The sequence below is a fragment of the Bison bison genome, unplaced genomic scaffold (genome assembly GCF_000754665.1).
Source record: "Bison bison bison isolate TAMUID 2011002044 unplaced genomic scaffold, Bison_UMD1.0 scf7180017864040, whole genome shotgun sequence".
Classification (NCBI taxonomy): domain Eukaryota; kingdom Metazoa; phylum Chordata; class Mammalia; order Artiodactyla; family Bovidae; genus Bison; species Bison bison.
Window position 1 is genome coordinate 2,719,476 of NW_011494612.1, and position 8,536 is coordinate 2,728,011.

At 36.4% G+C, this 8,536-nt stretch overlaps 1 protein-coding gene across 1 annotated transcript in view; it reads left to right on the top strand.

Annotated features, from left to right (window-relative positions):
• Nucleotides 1-8,536, top strand: part of LOC104985214 (EGF-like and EMI domain-containing protein 1) — a 662,362-nt gene that overhangs the window by 542,288 nt on the left and 111,538 nt on the right. The window lies entirely within an intron of this gene.

Below are 8,536 nucleotides of genomic sequence, written 5' to 3' on the forward strand. Positions count from 1 at the left end.
GACGTGAGTCTGAGTGAACTCCGGGAGTTGGTGATGGACAGGGAGGCCTGGTGTGCTGCAATTCATGGGGTCGCAAAGAGTTGGACACGACTGAGTGACTGAACTGAACTGAATTTGATAAGTAAACCATGTGTGTTTTTTACTTTCTTCATTTAGTTCAAATTCTAAAAGTATATGTGTAATTTGTGTCTTTTATCAGTTTTTTTTAATGGTACTTTTTCTAATTTTAATTTTTTGTGAATTTTGTCCTATATATATATATATATATATATATGTATATATAGTGCTTTATAGAGCAAGTGTAATCATCTGTTATACTTATTACAAATATGTTGTCATAATTTTTCTGAGCATAAAAACAATATATATGTGTATCACAATTTAGAATATGTATATATAAGAAAAAAATGGAAAAGACTAAAAAAATCAATATCATTATTTAGAATTTACCATTATCAACATTTTTCTTATACTGCTGGAAATTTGGGTATTGAGTCCTAGAAAGCTAATGGGAATATACTAGAAACAAATCTAACGGAGATTCCATGTATTTCAGCACTTTTGCTGTCTATCTATCTACCTATAATCTATCACCCGTATCTATCATCTATCTATTTCTCTAGTATTAATCAATTATCTAGGTAATCTTAAGAGTTTTTGAACTATTACTGCCTGTCCTCCTTTCTCAGCAGGTGAGATTCTGTCTTAATAAGTGTAACATAAGGGAAAGCCAGAACTCCGAGGGAATGATTCATCAGAGGGTTCCAGCCCTCTGTATTCCCTAATTCTAACACTACCATGCTTCATCGGCACTGACATACCTGCTGCATGACAGTGAGAGTCTTCTCAGGGCCTCACAGCTGGTGCAGAAGAAATTCTTTGCAGAGGATATGCTAAACACTGAGGTTTTCTAGCCAGTATAACCAAGCAACTGTTCAGAGAAAAACTTCTGGCCTTTCATATGGTTTTATTCAGGAAGGGTCTGTGACCACATTAATTCAATATATATTTAAAGTTTGGGACATTAGTGGATAATCATTTCCAAGATATTATGCAAAAATGCATAATTTTAAAAGCCTAAAAGTATTGATCTTAAAGAGGAAATTTTGAAGAAAACAATTAGACAAGCATAATCATCAATCTTCAAAAGGAACTATTAAGATGATACAGAATTCCCAATTTTTGGCTATAGATTTGGAAACCAATTTCTTAAGAGAGCCGTGTAAGCCTTGAGAAGATAGTTGTCCTCATTTTGCTAAATTCAACCTTTTCCTACAATGCAGAAAAATGACAAAGTGGAAGATTCTTGAATGTGAGTTAACATACACTTCTTTTTCTTTCCCAACAGAAAGGTAATCATACTTTATATAACTTTCAGCAACTCTTTTAAAATTTAATATGCACCCTCTTCCATATTATTATATATTTGATAAAATCATTTTAATGACTGATACCCCTTTTTCTGTTAAATAATTTCTTTAATGATTTACCTGTTTGTAGATTTTTTTGTGTATTTTCTCTCTCTGCTGCTATAGTGAACACAGTAATTGCTAAGCACATTTATGCCAAATCTGAATATTTCCATAATTATTTCTTTCGTATGAATCAAGATACAAAAAATGATGACATCAGAAATTATATTTATTGTCAACTTGTCCTCCAGAAAATAACAAGTTAGGTTTCTATCAGCCATATTTTAGGAAAACCTGCTCTTTTTCATTATGCCCAAAGAAGACCTATACAATATATTTTTTTTCATCATTTCCCGGTGGGATTGGTGTCATTGCTTGGGTTCCCTAAAAACAGACTCCAAGATTTTTGTGCAAAAGATTTACTAGAAACAACACAAGTGAAGGGTAAGGTTAGCAAGATAAGATAGAGGGAGAAATTGAAGTACAATACTTCAACAAGGGTTCTACTGACCTTTTAAGAGAATTTGAGAGCTGGGGTGTCCCTTCAAAATTGTCCAGTCTTGAGGCAAAGCAACTGGGACTCAATAGCCCATAACAACCTGCAGCCTGACCTGGGAGGGGCATGACCTTAAATGAGGAGTTTCCCTTCAGCTGAGGGCTGCTCTTCTGGAGAAGAACTTGGTTGTGAGCTGTGTGCTGACATGTCAAGAAGTTGAGGACTGAGTGTGGTTCAACTGAGTGATGTTGCTGGAGCTGCTACTGCACACCATGCCTTGTGCCACTCAGATCTACTAGTTTTGTATAATGACTAGTCTTCCAGGCTTATGGTTGCTGTCTTTTCCAGGAAAATTGGCAAGAGTAAAGTTAGTGAAATGAGCTATAGTCCCTGCACTGAAGCTGGTCTTGAGGTTGAAATTGATGCTTAACATCCTTCTCATTGTAGGCCTAGATTTTTCTCACCCTCCTTCTTTTACCAAGTATCATAGGTAGAGAACTCTGGAAAACAGACTCTGAGATGTGCATATAGGACATTTATTGAATAGAGTTCTTGGGGACAACACATGTGAGAGATGAGGGAAGCAGAATTGTGTAAGTGGATGAATGAATTGAGATGCAATTGCAAGAGACTCAGGCAATTTTCTGGAAATGTCAGAGCTAGAGTAGTTTTTCAGATTGGCCCCAGCTTTGGAGAAGGCAGCAGGACTTTGTACTCTAACACTGGGCTAGTCATTAGGTGAAGGCTGCTAGAGCAGGGCATGTGACCTTGGGCAGGATGTCTCTCTTCATTTAATGACCCTTCTGGAAAGGGACACAGCTGAAATCTGTCTGTTGCCAATACCCCTAGGAGCTGAAGTAATGAGAATTTCAGTCCCAAAATGGAATCTGGGCAACACACTATGGTATCCATTATAGTAATTTAAAATGTCATCTCATTATTATCATAATTTATTAATATATTATTTTCTGTGTATTAATGTACATTTTTAAAAATTGTTTGTGTATTTCTTTCTTCCACTTTTCTGTCAATATATCATTGATTTGGTTTTTTTGGTCACATTTGTTGTAAATATTTTGTTTTTCAGTATATTCATGTTTAAATTTTATGTAGCACAAAATATTTATGTTTTGTTTTGGCATTTGTTTCTTCCATTTGAGTTTTAAGAGTCTTCTATCTAGCTTATAAATAAATATAGATAATTTTATCTAGTGATTTTGTAGTTTTATTTTGTTAGATTTGAATGTTTAATCCATCTGGAATTTACTCTGGTGTATGATGTAAAGCAAGGACTTAAATTATATGTGTTTTCCAGATAGTTCAGTATTATCCCAGCATCATTTTTGAATGATCTTTCTATTCTTTAATGATTTTAGGCTATCTTTGTGAAATATTAAGTACATTAAGTTCTTTTATGTACCAAGTTTTGTCCATCAGATATGATTTTGAATCAATTAACTTTTTTATACTAGTATCAGAAACATATTGCCTAAATTATTATAGTTTTTTAGTATGGCTTACTACTTAGTTGAACCAACCTATCATATGGAACAAGTTATTGACACAAGAGTAGATGATTATGATTATCTTAAATGCTGAAATGTCTACTTTTTTCAGCTTCTATGAACATATCTGTATTTCTTCACTTCTGATCTTTGGTCTATGCATTTTGCCATTTGACAAATATTGAATACATTAAGAAAATGTCACACTCTTGTCTTCTATTTTTTCCCTCTGCTTTTCCTTTACAGTCAATTTTTGAACAATCATTTAGCTGCATGTTTCATTTCAAATTCCTTGTATTTTCTGTTTTCTGTTACACATGATACAACTTAAATATTTATCACATGTTGGATGAATAAGATCATCATTTCCTTTCTGTGTCAACTCCTTGGCTCTCACATCTAGAACACTTTACAATGTGGTAAGCAGATATTTTGGGACTTCCCTGGTGGCTCAGACAGTCAAGAATCTGCCTGCAATGCAGGAGACAAGGGTTTGATCCTTGGGTCGGGAAGATCCCCTGGAGAAAGGAATTGCAACCCACTCCAGTATCCTTGCCTGGAGAATTCCATGGACAGAGGAGACTGGCAGGCTACAGTCTATGGGATTGCAAAGAGTCAAACATGACTGAGTGACTAATGCTTTCATTTTACTTTTAGGCAGATGATTTTTAACAGTGTTATGTTGAAATACACTGAAATAACACTAGATGTGTGCTATACTTCTCTTTTATTTTTCTAAAGGGATGCCATTCATGAAACTTTGAATATTAAAGCTGCATTTACTTTCAGGGAAATTCTAGAGACTAAATTTGAGGGCCTCCAAACTTAACTGAAAATTTTGGAACTCACAGGATGGAAAAGCTATGTAGTCATTGTTTTTATTCATTTATTTTTATTCATTCCACATGTAATGAGTGAAGGACTGCCTACATAATAGGCAAGGGTGAGTGCAAAACTGAAAAGTGGGATGCCTTGTTCAAAAAGTATTAGGAATTTCAAGATGATGATGGCTAAGCATTCAGCCAAGTATGAATGGGCCCTTTTGAAGCCACACAGGCTTTTAACACTCAACAGAGCTAGATATGACTGAACATAACCCATACGTTGTTCTAAGCAGTGGCTTTAGTGTTGGGAAGAAACTGACATGGTGGTTACTATCCTCAGGAACTCACAGATGCAATGAAGTTGAAAGCAGAAGAATGTTAATAAATTTCCTTGAGTAGTTCTCTAGTATCTTCTTTAATTCATAATCAGTTTTAGAAAACTGATGACTTTACACTCCTTCCCAGTCCCGTAGTTTTTCAACTGCCAGGTCCTTGGATATAATTTTGCAGGATTTGTTAAATGACCACTGTGTGCAAGACACCCTACTATGACCTAGGTGAAGATAAAATAAAATTAGAAACTTATTTTTATCATTAAAAAAAATCATTTCCAGTAAGGCAGTATAAAAGCCCTTTATAGAGCATTTTTTCATATTTCCAGTGGACATGTATGTACGATGAATTGTAGCAGCAGCTGGAAATTTTCTTCTCATTACTCTGACTCCCTGAAAGGATATTGTCCTCCAAATGCGAGAAACTCTGTCACTAAGGAAGAAATACATCTTATTAGAATGAGAATGTTGTAGAAAATGATTGTATGGTTTCTCATGAGTTTGGGACTAATATATATGTGATGGTTTTCTTTGGGGGAGGGGGATCATATCAAAATATTTTAGCCAAAGAACCTCAGGAGTAGGTAGGAAATAGATAGAAATAGATTTCCTTTAGCAATTGATTCCTCAGCGTGCTAGTTGTGCCCAGACAAGCACAGGATATTTTGACATCTGTTTTACTTTGTTTCTTGCCTCTTCCAGCATTCAAGCTGTCAGCTCTTGCTCTGTTAACAATGGGGGCTATGAGCGGTGGTGTATTCAGATCGCTGATGAACACTACCGGCCCTGGAGCCTTTCACACCACCAGCTAAATGAGATGGCAGATACTATGAGAGGAAGTCACAGTGAACACATATTACCTGCTGCAAAGGAACAACGTGTTGAGAGCAGTAAAACTTTTTCCAGCCTTCTGTACCATTTTGCAAGATTGTGTGTTTGAAACAATCGTTTTTCCCCCTACAATCTACTTCACACGTTGCTTTCCATAAACAGCTGTTGCCTTTTTTTGTCTCTGAAACCCTTTGTGTCCTTAGGTTCACATTCACTCATGTTTAAGGCGGGGCAGCCAGAGATAGCAATATGATTCACAGTAAGGAAATGTGACAGAATTCAAGAATTTAAAGTGATGTTAAGTATCCCACTGAGTTTAGAAGAATCACAAACAAAGATATCTAGAAAAAGTGGAGATGCACAAACTAAGCAAGATGGGTGAGGGCTTTTGTTCTCCACTGCATATTTTGTTACTTATACATCGAGAAGAAATGGTCTGCAGATTCAATAGAAAAAGCTATATGTATCCATGGTAATGTTTTTGATAAAAAACACATCTCGCTTTTATTAATATATTTATTTAATTAAAATTCCCTGAAGAGACTCTGCATGCTAGCATCAATTCTTTCAGTTCAGGAGGCAGTGAGGGTCAAGGGGAAGCTTTAGCCCTCTTCCCCAAATTTTTATCTATTTTCCAATTGTACCCAAAAGTGATAAATATTTTTAATATGAGCAATATATGTTTTCTCAGTCCTAAGGAAAATGCAAATAAACCATCCTTTCAACTTTTCATATTTTTATTAACCTCTAGCATAACATCTAAATATAAATGGCATGTTTCCTTAAATGCAGCTTTAAGACTTCATTCTCTTCCAAAAGTGAGAAGTGAAAGTTACTCAGTCCTGTCCAACTCTTTGCAACTCCATGGACTATACAGTCCATGGAATTCTCTAGGCCAGAATACTGGAATGGGTAGCCTTTCTCTTCTCCAGGGAATCTTCCCAACCCAGGGATCAAATCCAGGTCTCCTACATTGCAGGCAGATTCTTTACCAGCTGAACCACCAGGGAAGCCCTTCTCTTCCAAACTGGGTGTTTTTTCTGACCTTCTGTTGAAATTCTGGAATCACTGCCTATTCCCTAAATGGTTCTAGCTTTTTTTTTTTTTCCTTCAAATTAAGTGCATTTTTTTGTTTGTTTGTTTGTTTCTTAACATCTCAATGTTTTCTCCCCTTCTGGTCTCCTAGATCAGGTTCTTGCCAGAACTGATCTCTTTGGTGTGGAAGGATATGGGTTACCACCTAAACCCAATAAGTCAAAGACAGACTTCTTTTTAACTTGGTAGGAGTTGGACTGGTTTTGCAACAAGACTATTATTAGAGTCTATTACTATTATTCCCTATAACAAAAAATAAGAGTTCCCTAGATAATGCCAAAGGCAGAATTTGTCCTGGGTTTTCTCCCAGGATCTGTTTGAACCATGTTTTCTTTCTTTCTCCCACTTGCTCACCATCCTGGGCTTCCACTCCAGTTCTTTTAGCAACATTAGTATGACTATATTGAACTTGTTTCCTTCTGATACTCTCTTTGGATTTCTGTGTGACAACACACTTAACTTTCTCTTGACTCTTAGCTGAAATGTTTAGGTAGGTTCTGGTGATACCTTTTCATAACTTTATGTCTCTTAAAAGGCTGATGGATTTGACACTTCATAGAAGTGACCTTTGAACTGTAGATAACTCTTAAAGAAAATTTCACTTTACAGAATTAAAATATTTGTGCTCAGCTGCTTGAACATTTTTTCGTTTTGTGTATTTAGTTCCGTACAGTCTTATCACATGTATGAATTTGTGGGTGGCCTTCCCAGGTGGTTCAGTGCAAAGAATCTGCCTGTCAAGCAGGAGACCTGGGTTTAATCCCTGGGTTGAGAAAATTCCCTGGAGAAGGAAATGGCAACCAAATCCAGTATTCTTGCCATAGACAGAGGAGCCTGTCTGGCTAAAGTCCATGGGGTTGCAAAAAGAGTTGGACGTGACTGAGTGACTGACTAAACAACAGTAAGTTTCCTAGTCAACATATCTCCAACCTGAAAACCAAGCTCTCCTTAGTAACCTAACTGGATTTAGTGCTGTATCACTGCTTCTCTGTCACAGGCATCTTACTATCAAAGACATGAGCTCCCTTCAGTCTATATACTCTAGGGATTCTTTAGAAATCTTTCTCAGACCACTTTAAATTATAGAAAAGAATGACAGATTTTAATGAACCCTAGATTTTATTTTCTTAAGACTAGAGGGCAATTGGGATCAAGTTTAGAATACTACAAGGTGGGTAGGGTGAGGCAAAGATACCCATTATACATTGAAAGAAATGATACCCTACCAATTACATATATATATGTATATATGTGTGTGTGTGTGTATTTATATATACATTTAATTATTTGTATGTATATATACAAATGTATATGTATGTATATATGTGTGTGTATTATATATATACGCTGGACTGGAAGAAACACAAGCTGGAATCAAGATTGCGGGGAGAAATATCAATAACCTCAGATGTGCAGATGACACCACCTTTATGGCAGAAAGTGAAGAGGAACTAAAAAGCCTCTTGATGAAAGTGAAAGTGGAGAGTGAAAAAGTTGGCTTAAAGCTCAACATTCAGAAAACGAAGATCATGGCATCCGGTCCCATCACTTCATGGGAAATAGATGGGGAAACAGTGGAAACAGTGTCAGACTTTATTTTGGGGGGCTCCAAAATCACTGCAGATGGTGACTGCAGCCATGAAATTAAAAGACGCTTACTCCTTGGAAGGAAAGTTATGACCAACCTAGATAGCATATTCAAAAGCAGAGACATTACTTTGCCAACAAAGGTTCGTCCAGTGTTCTTTCCTGGAGAATCCCAGGGATGGGGGGAGCCTGGTGGGCTGCAGTCCATGGGGTCGCAAAGAGTCGGACATGACTGACACTACTTAGCATAGCATATATACATTTAATTATTTACTTGGCTATGCCAGTTCTTAGTTGTAGGACGTGAGATCTTTTTTTTTTTTTTTTCCTTCTAATTTTATTTTATTTTTAAACTTTACATAATTGTATTAGTTTTGCCAAACATCAAAATGAATCCGCCACAGGTACACACGCGTTCCCCACCCCGAACCCTCCTCCCTCCTCCCTGCCTTAT